Source organism: Lithobates pipiens, unplaced genomic scaffold (assembly GCF_037356315.1).
Source record: "Lithobates pipiens isolate NorthernLeopardFrog02 unplaced genomic scaffold, aLitPip1_a1.2 Scaffold_16, whole genome shotgun sequence".
In the NCBI taxonomy this organism is placed as follows: Eukaryota; Metazoa; Chordata; class Amphibia; order Anura; family Ranidae; genus Lithobates; species Lithobates pipiens.
The window spans coordinates 419391615-419407032 of NW_027507748.1; positions in this window are offsets into that span (position 1 = coordinate 419391615).

A 15418-nucleotide genomic window follows, 5' to 3' on the forward strand; every position below is an offset into this window, starting at 1 on the left:
GCTCATGGCCGTTACCCGCTGCCCCACCAGGACAGGGTAAGTGGCGGGCAGACAGCGGGCGGGTGGTGGGGATTCACAGTGGCAGCATTTGATGGGCACAGTGGCAGCATTTGATGGGTACACTGGCAGCATTTAATGGGCACAGTGGTGGCATTTGATGGGCACAGCGGCAGAGTTTGGTGGGCACAGCAGCAGAGTTTGATGGGCACAGTGGTGACATTTCATGGTACAGTGGTGGAGTCTGATGGTACAGTGGTGGCGTTTGATGGGCACATTGGCTGTAATTTTTTAAATTGGTTCCTTTATATGCGGCCACCCACTTGGGACTGGGCCCTGGTGTTCCACCATCGGGCTCGAAGAAAAGAGCCCTGTCCGGGGGGGGGGGCCTCCAAGGTTTCCTGCATAGGGGCTCTGAAGGTTCTAGTTATGCCACTGGCCATTACCATGTCTGGAAGGCCAACAAGGAGAGGCAGATAGGTACGAGCCAATAAAAGAGGGCAAGCAGGCTCTGTGTCTAGAGACAACAGTGCTGGTTGTGGATGCGGTGCATCATCATCAGCACGTGGCCATGGGACATGCTTTTCCTTATTTTCGGCAGCTGGATGTGTTGAGCCGCATCATGCTGAAGACTTGGTAGAATGGATGACCAAGCCCTCTTCATCCTCCTCATCCTCTCTCACCCAGGCTCAGGGTAATAGCAAAGCAGCTGCCAACGCGTCCTCTTCCCTTGTCTCAATGTCATCATCAGTGACTCCTTCCCTAGACCCACCACGTCCTCCTGAGGAGTCCCCTGAACTCTTTGAGCACAGTGTTGGGTACATGCTCCAGGAGGATGCCCAGTGTTTTGTTGGCTCTGATGATGATACTCAGCTAGAGGAAGGCAGTAGCATGAGCGCAGAGAGAGGGGATGCTCAAGAAGGACAGCAATCTAGCAGTCATGTTCCACAAGCTGCAGCATACTGCCAGGTTTGCTCCAGTGATGAAGAGGGAGGGGATGATGAGGGCACTGATTCCATGTGGGTGCCTGGTAGAAGAGAGGAGGAGGAGGAGGCACGTCTCCAACGAGGCAGGATGCCCTCCGGGGGCCAGCTTAGGGGCAGCACACCGGCTGAATCACACCGCAGAGCTCCGCCTGTGCAGGGCGCTGCCTCTGCACGTTATTCTAAAAGTTCTTTGGTGTGGGCCTTTTTTGAGACGAGTGCATCGGATCGCACCGCTGCTATTTGCAACATATGTCTCAAGCGTATCTCGCGTTGGCAAGCTTACCTCAAAGACCCACACCAAAGAACAAAGCGGACCTCTCCTTGCTCCTCATCAGCTGGGATCTCCAACCCCACTAGACCTTCAGTCCTTTCTGAAACCTGTACTGAGAGGAATTAAGGTGTAGAATTAGGTGTGTCACAGCCAAGTGCTTGCGGGCACTCTGCTAGCAGTACACCCACGTCTGATTGTAGCAGGCAAATTTCCCTGCCCCAGCTGCTGGACCGTAGAAAGAAGTTCACTCCCAGCCATCCACATGCCCAGCAGTTGAATTCTAGCTTGGCTAAATTGCTAGAACTTCAACCTGTTCAGTTGGTAGACTCGGCCCCCTTCCGTGAGTTTGTATAATGTGCGGTTCCTCAGTGGCAGGTCCCCAAATGCCACTTTTTCTCACGGAAGGCGATTCCGGCTCCCTACCGGCATGTGGAAGGCAATGTCCTTGCCTCGCTGGACAGGGCAGTCAGCGGTAAGGTGCATATTACTGCTGACTCATGGTCCAGCAGGCATGGACAGGGACATTACCTGTCTTTCACGACCCATTGGGTCACTATTCTGGCAGTTGGGAAGGATGCAGGACAAGGTGCAGTAGTGTTGAAGGTTGTTCCGCCATGACGCCTTCAAAATGCTACTACTGGTTGTGACACACCTATCTCCTCTGCCCCCTCCTCTTCTTCTTCCTCCATGGCCTCTTCTAGTACTCTGTCCTCGGAAACAGCAGTGCTCCGTAGGCATCCAAGGGGCTACGCAAGTACGCAGGCAAAACGATGCCATACCGTGCTTGCGCTGGTTGGGGGACAGGAGCCCCACTGGGGCAGATATTTTGTCAGCTCTGCAGGGGCAGGCCGAGAGGTGGTTGACGCCACGCCAGCTTAAGCCAGTATTGGTGGTTTGCGACAATGGCACCAACCTCCTCTCCACCCTCTGACAGGGACAACTGACCCATGTGCCCTGTGTGGCTCCTTAACCTGGTGGTGCAGCGGTTCTTGGGCAGGTACCCAGGCTTACAGGATGTCCTGAAGCAGGCCAGAAAAGTCTGTGTGCATTTCCGCAGATCATTTAATGCCTGTGCTCGGCTGACTGAGCTCCAAAAGGAGTTGAACCTGCCCAAGAATCGCCTTATATGTGACATGCCCACCAGGTGGAACTCAACGTTGGCCATGCTACAGCGGCTGCACACGCAGCAGAGGGCCATCAATGAGTACCTGTGTGACTACGGCACCAGGACAGGGTCAGGGGAGTCAGTGGGGCATGATCTGGGATGCATGCACTGTCCTGTCACTGTTTGAGGAGGCCACAAGGATGGTGAGCAGTGACAGTGCATGCATCAGTGACACTATACCTCTTGTCCACCTGTTGGAGCATACGCTGCATGGAATAATGAACAGGGCACTTGAGGCAGAACAAAGGCAGGAAGAGGAGGGCTTCCTTGCCTCTCAAGGCCCCCTTTATCCAGACAGTGTTCCTGCTGTCCCACCCATCACACAGGAAGAGGACGAGGAGAAGGAGGAGGAGAATGATTGTGTCAGCATGGAGGTGGAGCCTGGCACTCAGCATCAGCAGCAGCAGTCTTGTAGGGATGATTTACAGTCCCAAGAAACCCGTGGACTTGTACGTGGCTGGGAGGAGGTAGCTGCGGATCATGATGTCCTTAGTGACCCAGTGGACTCTCAGGACCGAATGCCGTGGCTAACCTACATTGCATGGCCTCCCTGATCTTGCAAAGCCTGTGGAAAGACCCTCATATTCTTTGGATCAAGGAGAGGGACCATTACTGGCTGGCCACTCTCCTTAATCTGCGGTACAAGGGTAAGGTTGCGGACCTTATCTTGCCATCGCAGAGGGAGCAGAGGATGAGACATCTCCGGCAGGCCTTGCAGAAAGGTCTGTGCAATGCATTCCCAGAGACTGGGAGGTTACAAACTCCTGGTCCTGGACAACGTGTTGCTGAGGCATCGGTCAGAAGGAGCGGTGGAGAAGGTGGCTGTCTGACCGATGCGTTCAGACAATTTTTTAGTCCGCAGCACCAAGGTATGATCGGTTCCAGCAACCATCACCAGCATCTGATTTACATGGTGCAGGAATACCTAGGGGCAAGGTCAGACTTGGACACCTTTCCCCCCGAAAATGCTCTGGCTTACTGGGTCTTGAGGATGGATCACTGGCCAGAGCTTGCACAGTATGTAAATGAGCTACTGGCCTGTCCTGCATCCAGCGTTCTTTCGGAACCCACCTTCAGGGCTGCTGGTGGCTTTGTAACTGATCCCAGGGTGCGCCTGTCCACCGACTCAGTTGATCGACTGACCTTCATAAAGATGAATCAGTCTTGGATCACCACCAGCTACCAAGCACCTGAAGCTGATGTAACCAAAAAATTTTTTTTTAAATATCACATCCCTTCAAGACTGCCTATGCTGATGCTGAGTGACTGTCCTATTATGTTGACTGTCTATCCTCTTCCTCCTCCGCTGATATCTTGGAAGAACATTTTTGGTTCTGGGTGATGCCACCAGCCCAATTTTTCAGCCCCTGTTTAACAGGGGCGTGTAATTACAATTTTTGATGCAATGCTTTGCAGCAGGGCTCATTCCTGCACTACAAATAGAGTATATGGGAGAGGTTGCAGTGTCGTGGCACGAGCACCAGTGCCTAAGGCCCAATTGTTTAGCCCCTGTTTAACAGGGGCATGCAATTACAATTTTTGATGCAATGCTTTGCAGCAGGGATCCTTCCTGCACTACAAATAGAGTATATGGGAGAGGTTGCAGTGTCGTGGCACCAGCACCAGTGCCTAAGGCCCAATTTTTCAGCCCCTGTTTAACAGGGGCATGTAATTACAATTTTTGATGCAATGCTTTGCAGCAGGGCTCCTTCCTGCACTACAAATAGAGTATATGGGAGAGGTTGCAGTGTCGTGGCACCAGCACCAGTGCCTAAGGCCCAATTTTTCAGCCACTGTTTAACAGGGGCATGTAGTACAATTTTTGATGCAATGCTTTGCAGCAGGGCTCTCCAGCGCCTACCAAGAGTAACTTTGAGGGCTTACAGTGTTGTGGCAACACCAACACCTTAGGCGCAAATTTCTGCAGAGCATATAGGGCAGGCCCCTACTTTCAAACATTCAACTTACAAACGTCTCCTACTTGCAAACGGAAGGAGACAACAGGAAGTGAGATGAAAAAAGACGGATGGCCAAAAAAATTATACAGGGGTGATAACCCTTCCCTGTGTTTTCAAAAAAGCTTAAAAATAATTTTTTTGGACTGGAGCTACACTTTAAAAATGTACCAGTTCAAAATTACAAACAGATTCTACTGAACACAACAAACCTACACAGTCCCTGTCTTGTTTGCACCGCCTGTATACTCCTGTTCTGAGTATATAGGGCCTCGGGGCCCCACGCCTTTCCTTTTTTTAATATGGGTACGAGGTTCCCCTTATTATCCCCAAAGGGGCTGGTAATGGGCAGGGAGGCTACCTATGCCATTTTTCTCAATGATTTTCATCCATATTGCCGGAACCAGATATTACATTAAAACCGCAAGCAGTTTTAAATTACTTTTTTTCAGTTAAATGTCATTTTGTGCAGGGACTGTTCTAAATACGGGAAACACGTGCCACTTCACAGGCATACTATAGACACCCCCCAGACATGATATTTAAAGGAATATTTCACTTTTTTTTCACTTTAATTGTCATTAAAATCAGTGCTCCTGAAAAAACAGCCATTTTTAAAAACATTTTAGGCATTGACCCATATCCCCTGGGGGGACAATATCTTGCATATTAGCTATTAAAATTAGCACGTTTTATTTCGAACATTCGAGTCCCATAGACTTCAATGGGGTTCTAAAGTTCGCACGAATTTTAGGTCCGTTCGAAAGTTCTGGTGCGAACCGAACCGGGGGGTGTTCGGCTCATCCCTATTACTCAAGCGTAGAAAAGGGAGTTATTACCAATGAGGAAATGTCCTCCCACTTTTCAATGCATTTCAAAGATAAAACCACCTCTCCAGGAATAATTGGTAACACATTGGTAAATAAACATGTTACTAATCCAAGCAAGTGTGGCTACCCATATAAGGGCAAAGCTTAACACCTGGGTGGACGCAGACGCATGTCCTAATTGACCAGATCTGGTGAACGCTGGGGTGAATCTTCACCTTCTTTGTGCTGGGGTCATGCCTTTTTTTTTGTTGGCCCTGTGTCCACCTAGGTGTTATGCTTTGCCCTTCTATGGCCCTTCCTCACCTGTTTCCATGATATGAGCCAATAAGTGGGAGGATGCTTTGGCATTGACTATGACCTCCTTTTGTATGCTTGAATAATATACTTAAAATTTTAAATCATGGACATACACTAACGCGTCTTTAGCATTAGGCGCTCTTCCTCCTCTGTATGGCATAATAGAATCAATTTGACATCCATGTATTTTTAACAAATGAGTATTTGTTTTAAAAATGTTATATGTGATGGTACCTTTAAAGTGTGAATTCTTTTTACAGTTGGATATTTGCTGGTAGTTATGGATGTGGTACCAGGTTGGCCTTTTCCCTACGTATACATCTCACTATAACTTAAAGCATCTCCTTCCAGCAGCTTACTCTGTTACAAGCCACTTTCTATGCTGCTACTAAGTGACATCACTGTGGTGCATAAAGGATGCTAAATGTGCTGCTACCCAGGGCCAGATTAAGAACATCATGGGCCTGGTGCTGAGGATTTTGGTGGGGCCTTTTATAAACAATAAATAAATAAAAATGCTATTTTTTGTTATAACAAATTAAATTAAAGAGAGAGAGGGAGGGGATGAAAGAGGTGTGAGGGGTAAGGGAGGGAGGATGAGAGAGAAAGGGGGGATGGGAGAGAGAGGATGCACATGACCATGTGTGGGAATGACATCAATGCAGCCTGGCCAAGGCAAGTGACCGAAGGCACAGAACCCAGAAGGAAGACCGTTTGAAGATGGAAGTGCCCGGGCCCTGCCGGATTGATCGCAGCACAGCACTGGAGGGCTCAGTCTGACAATTTAAGTGTGCCCTAATGTGCTAATATGCTGGGCATACTTGTACATTATGGCATAACCTACTTAGGGCCTCTAAAAAGTAGTAATGTTAGAAAAGTTTACTACTGCTTTAATATCACAGGAGCCTCTCATGGGCCCCCCCCCTACTGACCCTGTGGCCCTTGGGCAGTGCCTAAGTACATAGTTGTCAACATTTCAAAAATATTTTCAGGGGTGCTTTTTTTTTACAAATGCTATATTTAGAGTAGCTGACATCCCCTGTGTTCCTCTATGCATCACAATAGTAATTACAAAATTAAATAAGTACTAATAATGGGGCAGAACAAATATGAGAACTGTGAGATTTCCTTTAGTTAAACTAACAAAAGTGTGCCCATTCTAGAGCTGGGAACATTGAGGATATTTAGTATAATTTTAAAGAACAGTTTTTGTGGGTAAGAGGCATAGGGGAGGAGTATGGATGGTATAAAAGTGGGAAGTATGTGCAGGTGAGGGAGAGGAATGTGGAGGGTCTAACAGTGGGCACTATGTACATGAGAGGAGTGCAGAGGGTATGGCAGAAGGCACTATGTACAGAAGAGGAGTGTGAAGGGTATGACAGTGGGCACTATGTATAGAAGAGGAGTGTGGAGGGTATGACAGTGAGTAGTATGTACAGGAGAGGAGTGTGGAGGGTATGACAGTGGGCACTATGTATAGGAGAGGAGTGTGGAGGGTATGACAGTGGGCACTATGTATAGGAGAGAAGTGTATAACAGCGGGCACTATGTACAAGAGAGGAGTGTGGAGGATATGACAGCGGACTTATGTACAGGAGAGAAGTGTGGAGGGTATGACAGTGAGCAGTATGTACAGGAGAGAAGTGTGGAGAGTATTACAGTGGGCAATATGTATAGGAGAGAAGTGTGGAGAGTATGACAGTGGGCACTATGTATAGGAGAGAATTGTGGAGGGTATGACAGTGAGCAGTATGTACAGGAGAGAAGTGTGGAGAGTATGACAGTGGGCACTATGTATAGGAGAGAAGTGTGGAGAATATGACAGTGGGCACTATGTATAGGAGATAAGTGTGGAGGGTATGACAGTGAGCAGTATGTACAGGAGAGAAGTGTGGAGAGTATGACAGTGGGCACTATGTATAGGAGAGAAGTGTGGAGAATATGACAGTGGGCACTATGTATAGGAGATAAGTGTGGAGAGTATGACAGTGGGCACTATGTATAGGAGAGGAGGATGAAGTAATCTGGGAAGGGAAAATGTAAAGGTTTGTGGAAGGATGTTTAGGGACTGCGTAGTGGTTAAGCGGGCCATACATGAGTTGAAATTACACCAATTAAGCAGAGACCAGCCATAGTCGATATATGTATGGCCAAGCTGGTTTTACATAAGTCAACCTATTAACTGACTTGAGTACAACCAGCCTGTCAGGTTTTCCCCAAAACAATCAGTGCTGCCAGCTATAGTTAGCAACACTAATCATTGTATTCACTGGCAGAACACAATAACACTGCGGGAGTGATTGCCCCATTCCCAGGTCAGCAGGTGAGAGGGTGTGAGGGGACAGGCTGGGGAGAGATACTAGTCAGTCCCTGGGTAGGCACTGGTTAGAATCAGAGCCAGATACACACAGGTTACATACGCCACGATCGTTAGAGCAAGAGCAATAATTCTAGCACTAGACCTCCTCTGTAACTCTAAACATGTAACCCGTAAAAAAAATGTAAAGCATCGCTTAGTACACAACAAAAAATCATGCTAACTTTAGTTTTTAGTTTTTTTATGAATGAAACAGTTTCTTTCCAAAAAAAGTTTGAAAAATTGCTGCGTGAATATCGTGTAACATAAAAAGTTGCAAAGACCACAATTTTATTCCTTAGGGTGTCTGCTAAAACAATATATAATGCTTGAGGGTTCTGAGTAATTTTCTAGCATAAAAAATTATGATTTTTACATGTAGGAGAGAAGTCTCAGAATGGGCCTGGGTGGCAAGGGGTTAATTATCATAAGTAATATACAAATAATTATTATAAGCACTGTGAGTTCATCCTCTCAGTCTGCTGCAGAGTGTTCCAGCTTGTATTTAAACTGGCCGCTCTGTATGTAGCTTCTGACAGGCTGCACAAGGAGCCCTGTATCTCCGGAACCATAGATGATAGCAGCCCCATATTTTAATCAGTGCTGGAGTGGGTCTTTAGCTACCTACTCCCTAGATGTGGGGTCTCTGTGACTCCTGATCGCCAAGCTACAATCCTCAAAGTCAATCTTTTTCTTTTTTTGAGAGCAAATGGGCCTATCTTGAGAAAGGGGCCTGGAGCTGCAGCTCCAATAGCCCCTATGTTAATCTGGCCCTGCTGCTACCTAGCTAAAATGCTCCATGCAGGCACTGTTTGGCAGGATATCAATCCTCCTGGCTGTGCCTGCACTGTAATAGCACCCTCATATCCCCCTAGGTATGCAACTATTCTTCAATATACTCCATGTGCCTAATCAACAATATAATTCTTGATTTTTGAGATTATTTGAGCTAGTTGTGTAGCATGAATGTGGTGCATTTTTTGTTGCCTTCTTTGCTTACTAAATTTCATTTTGTGATCCTTTTTATCCAGCTGGCCCAAGCATGCCCGCAAACAAATATGGCAGTGATCCATGGTTAACATTTTAGCTCTTATGCTACACTAAATGCTTCCTCTATTCTTTGTATTTTGTGCTATCAGTTAGAAAGCCCAATGTAGAGTAGGTGTTGGATCTAGACAGAATGGGGGAGATATACTAAAACTGGTGCACTCAGAATCTGGTGCACTGTGCATGGTAGCCAATCAGCTTCTGACTTCAGCTTGTTTAATTAAGCTTTGACAATAAAACGGGGAAGCTGATTGGTTTCTATGCAGAGCTGCACCAGATTTTTCACTCTCCGGATTTAGTAAATCTTCCCCAATATTTTTAGGGAGCCCAGACTGCATATTAGCATATTACCAATAGCATATTACCCTCTGTATAGTAAAAAGACCAATGTGTTAATTTGTTACATTTAATTGTTTCAACAGCTCCTTATTTTACAATAGCATTTTTCAGTTGGGATAGAGTTCTTTTTTAAACAGAGATTACTTTTTAATGTATACACATTTGCTACATACACACGTGTCTTTAATTGCAAACTTTTACACCAGACATGTTTTGACTGCATATACAACACACTTAAGGAACCTTAATTACACACTAAAGGCAAGCAATCAGAAACCATAGAAGATAAGTGGCTACATTCAACTTTGATGTCTAAAGCAAATGGTATTTTTACTTAAGTCCTTTTGGTGGAACATGATGTTACTATTAAACAAGCATGAAAGGTTTGGGACATGATCCCTCAAGGCAAAGTTTTTACAATCACTCCCTAAAGTGTTTTAAAGGTGTAAACTAAGACAAGAATAAAGGAATTGATCATTTGAAAAACAAACTCATTGTGCCTCATTGTTATATCAAGGGGAGGATTCGTGCCCCATCATTGGTTTCAGTGGAAGGAATAGCCCCCATCATTTATATCAGTGGGAGGAGTATTGCCCCATTGTTATATCAGTGGAAGAATTAGTGCCCCATTGTTGTATCAGTGGGAGGAATAGTGTCTCATCATTGGCATCAATGGGAGGAATAGTGCCTGGTTGTCATATAAGTGGGAGGAAGAGTGTCATATCATTGGTGCCAGTGAGAGGAAGAATGCCCCATTGTTGGTGTATTTGGGAGGAAGAGATCCTCATCGTGTCAGTTGGAATTATTGCTCTTTGTTGGTGTCAGTGGGAGGAATAGTGCCTTGTATCAGTGGGAGAAATAGTGCCCTAAGGTCTGTGTCAGGTCACCTTGAGGCAAGGTTACAGATGCACACCGTAGGGATCAGGAGTGCACCACAAGGTTGTGGACCCTACGGCTGACTGCTGCAGACGGGGGACAGATCCCGCTGGGGTTACAGTGTAAGATTCCCTGGGGCGCGGAGTCTAAGAGCCAGCAGGTGTTCACCAGCACCTCTAGTGGTGAGGATGGACTTGGCTGCAACTGGCTCCAGGTCACGACCCCCAGGGTCCCCCAGCTCACACTCACAGTAGGCAACAGGAGGATAGGGATAGTGAGGGGCAAAGCCAAGGTCGGGGCCACAAGCAGACAGGAATAGTCAGGGACACGCCATAAGGTCAGGATCACAGGCAAACAGGGATAGTCAAGGACACGCCAAAGTCGGTAACGGAACAACAGAAGAGCACAAGGCAGGTAACAGGAAGCTAACACACAAAGGTTGATCAGCAAGGATGGCCTGCAGTGCACAGGTTAATATAGAGCTCCCTGATAGGAGCTAGGGTGGAGCCATGCCAGAGGATGGATTACAAAAGCAGACAGGTGAGGGTCGGCTGGTCTCTAGATGAACACATGGGAACAGGTAAGCAGACAAACTATTGCATAACCATGACAGTCTGGATAAAGCAAGGAGCTGAATCTGGCTCTCAGGTCACAGTTTTGTGACCACTTGATTAGATGATGCTGGAGGAGCACTTAGATTAATGACTATGGGGTGTATTTATTAAAAAATTGTAAAACTATTCATCCTGTGAAACTGCACATAAAAAAATTGATGTTGAATGGTATTCTTCATACGGGGTAGAGTAAATCATAAATCCGGGTTGAATGGTATTCTTCATACGGGTAGAGTAAATCAGAAAATACCATATTTTGGATGTCCATTGGAAATAAATACTTATTTACTATGATCACCAGTTCCATCTAAAGTGGCATTTTCTTGATTCAGCTATGCTAAATACAATTGAACCTAAAATTAAAATAACATTTGTTTTGCCTCCATTTGCCCAAAATTAATTTACATGCAGTTTCACAGGATGAAAAGCTCTGATAATTATGATAAATATACCACTATGACTGTTCATGCTTCTTGTAGCATTTAGAACAGTCTAAACCACAGCTATTTGATTTGACTAAGGCTTTTCCATCTGTGTATAATTGAAGCCCACAAATTAGGATGAACAGCAGTGACAAATAACACAGTTATCTGTCTAAGGATAGGTTAGAACCAGATATACGGTAAGTAAAATGTATAGCATATCCATTAAAAATAAGGTGGATCTGGTAAATTAGATCTTTTTTCAGACAAATCATTTTATTTATTTGTCAGATCTCTTTAACCCTTTCATGACTAAGCCTATTTTTGGCATTTGGTGTTTACAAGTTAAAATCCATATTTTTTTCTAGAAAATTACTTGGAACCCTCAAACATTATATATATATATATATATATATATATATATATATATATATATATATATATATTTTTTAGCAGAGACTCTAGAGAATAAAACGGCGATTGTTGCAATATTTTATGTCACACAGTATTTGCGCAGCAGTGTTTTAAACGCAACTTTTTGGGAAAAGGGACACTTTCATGAATTAAAAAAAAAAACTGTAAAATTATCTAATTTTTTTTGCATAATGTGAAAGATAATGTTACGCCGAGTAAATAGATACCAAACATGTCACACTTTATAATTGCACGCACTTGTGGATTGACGACAAAGTACGGTACCTAAAAATCTCAATAGGCGATGCTTTAAAAATTTTTTACGGTTACCAGGTTAGCGTTACAGAGGAGGTCTAGTGCTAGAATTATTGCTCTCGCTCTGATGATCGCGGCGATACCTCACATGTGTGATTTGAACACTGTTTACATATGCGGGCGCGACTTCCGTATACGTTTTCTTTGCTTCGCGAGCTCGCGGGGACGGCGGGCGCTTTAAAAAATTTTTTTTTAGTTTTTTATTTATTTTATTTATTTTAAAATGACTAAATTGTTTAAAAAAAAAAAATTGATCACTTTTATTGCTGTCACAAGGAATGTAAACATCCCTTGTGACAGTAATAGGTGGTGACAGGTATTCTTTATGGAGGGATCGGGGGTCTAAAAGACCCCCCACCCCTCCTTTACACTTCAATGTATTCAGATCGCCAAAAACGGCGATTCTGAATACCGGATATTTTTTTAAAACCGGCGCCATTGGCAGCCGAGTAAACGGGAAGTGATGTCATGACGTCGCTTCCGTGTTTACTGTGAGGAGACTGGAACGAAGCCGCTTACGGCTTCGTTCTAGTTCCTCCCCAGCAGCCGGAGGCAGTGGACATGGAATCGGTGATCCCGATCGAGCGGGAGCACCGTTAACGGCGGCGGGAGGGGGGACGTCCCCTCCCGCTCCTCCGGCATAACAGCCGAGCGGCTTTTAGCTGCATCGGTTGTTATGGCTGGATAGCCAATCGCCTGCTGAAAAAAACAGTACCGGGATGATGCCTGCAGGTGCGGGCATCATCCCGGTATACCCCCCGGAAGCCAAGTACGCAGATCTGCGTACACTCGGCGGGAAGGGGTTAATATGCATGTGCCCATTTGCACACTCCAAGATGAACATTACAACCTATTCAATCCTCTTTTATCCAACATCAGCATTCTAAGGAAGGTTGTTTATTACATAGACAAAGCAGTGTTGAAATCATCTCTGGCAGAAAGCTTTAAAATTATTATCATGAGTTGACAGTTCTTAAGTTCTCACTGCTGCTGTGGCTCTAAATGCAACTGATGCTGTTTATAACCACAATAAATAATTTGAAAGGCCGAGCCCTTGTTCACATTGTGACAGAGCAACGTATCATGCGATTTTCAGCAATGGCACTGTTCAAATTGGTACCCTGCTAACTTTGCTGTGCTGCATCGATTTGAAAAAGTAGCCCCCGCACCACTTTTGGCGATTTCGGGTGTGACTTGCATGCCGCACAGATATCTTCAAAGTCCCATCCAAAATTGCACTGACACGCAGCTTTGAAATCGTGTTATTTCAGATGAAGTCACATAATTTCAAAATCACATTCGATGTGAATGAGGGCTCAAGGAAAAAAATGCTTTCTAGTCCCAAAGATCACAATAGTAGTTATTTGTAATGCCCTAATACTGCCCTATTCACTGCAATTAGTTAAATGTTTTCTTTGCTATGCTATATTTTTTATTGTACAGCGTATTGTATACTGTACTGTATTGTTATTATTTCAATGTTATTTTACAATGCCAATCATAGCAGTTTTAGGTGATAGAACACTCTCTTGGTTTTGCTTATATATGTTTGTCCATTACTATGTATATGTTTAACATGACTAATATACAGTATTGCTGAAAGCTAAACTCTTGACAAAAATCAATAGACATGTGCACACTGAAATATTTTGTTTTAGAAATTTCGTTTTCGTCCGAAAAATAAATTTATTTAGTTACGCCCGAAATTTGTTTTTATTTATTTTGTTTTTCGTTAAAAAATGCATTCGTTCGAAAATCCAAATTAATTAAGGTGTCGAATGTTCAAAGAAGATGCGACGGAGCAGCTAAACTGTATGACTCCGTATAGTTTAGCTGCTCCATCGAATCTTCTTAGAACTTTCGACAGACACCATAAGCCAAATATTCGACGTTTGTATGTAAACCTTGTGGACAGCCTTCCCAGAAGAGTTGAAGCTGTCATAGCTGTGGTCCAACACAATATTGAATCCTACGGACTAAAACTGGGATTCCATTAAAGTGTTAGTGTGTGTAAAGACAGGTGTGCCAATACTTTTGACAATATAGTGCATATGTGATAAGCCAAAGGTTTACCAAGTTCAAAATGCTGTCTGATAGGTAAAGGGCAATGAGCAATTCCAGAGAGAAGAGTAATTAATACAGGCATTAGTCTGAATGGCTAAAGGTCAGGGCTAGTGGGCTGAGTAAGCAAAACACAAGAGACAGAATCTAAACATTATCACATAGATTGGGAGTGCTGTGTGCAGCCTTTTTGGCCCTTCTAAAGCTGGCCATACATTGATTGAAATTCAGATGAATTTTGATCAGTGTGTGGCCGCTCCTTTTGACAAAACTTGATTATTTAATTGAATTTTGTTGAAGGGACATGTTGGAAAATAGTCTATCGATCAGCAGCTGCGGCCACTAATCTGTGTATTCTGATAGCCACTGTCAGAATACAATGTCCTGGTAGGGGACATTCTTCCATTTACAGTGGCGGCTGGTGCTCAAATTTTTTTGGGGGGGGGGGGGGCGCAAACAAACTGAAAACTTCTGAAACAAACCCCATCAATTTCAACCTCACTGTGCCCATCAAATACAGCCACTGTACCCATCAAATGCAGCCACTGTGCCATCAAATGCAGCCACTGTGCCTATCAAATGCTGCCACTGTGCAATCAAATGCCACCATTGTGCCCATCAAATGCTGCCACTGTGCCCATCAAATGCCACCACTGTGTCCCATCAAATGCTGCTACTGTGCCCATCAAATGCTGCCACTGTGTCCAACAAAAGTTGCCACTGTGACCCCCCCTTCCACTATTCTGGCACTTACCCTATCTCATTGGTGGGCCAGGCAGAGAGTGACGGCGGCGAGCTGTGGGACCTTGCAGCAGGTCAGACAGTGGCAAGCTGTGTCCTCCATGTGTCTCCTCCCCTCCTCCTGATAGGCGTCCAATAGCAGCACCTGTCCTTTTAGACAATCAGGTGACGGGTAACAGACCCGCGCTTCCTGATTGGTGGAGAGGTGGCTCAGTGTTAGAAAAGCAAATATTCATTTGCTTTTCTAACACTCCTGCGTGAACTCAGAGTGCAATGCTTTGCACTCCATGTTCACCTTCTTTGAAGCCTATTAGAGCCTATGGCTCAAATCAGGTGCTTCAAAAATACACCCCCGCTGCTGTAATTTAGGTCAGATGCCTGAATAGGGGGTGACGGCGGCGGCCATGAATAGATTCATGCAATGCATAAATCTATCCATTATTCATAGAGGGGGTTCCTGGAGAGAGGGGGTGGCACCCGTGCGCCCTTAATGGAAGTCCATTTACCTAATTTGCGTGAATGAAGAAATCTGCTGGTTGAATGAAAAAACACATACCATGTATGGCCAGTTCAAGCCTGATGGCCATGGTTCAAAGGCCGTGCAGTGCATTATAGTTGCAAAAAAGTTTTGCTTTGGCAAATTCAGACACAAATTTGCCAAGACCACAAATTTTGAACCCACAGGATTCACAACCATGGGTGAACCTCATCCCAAATCTTAATAGTTGAGGA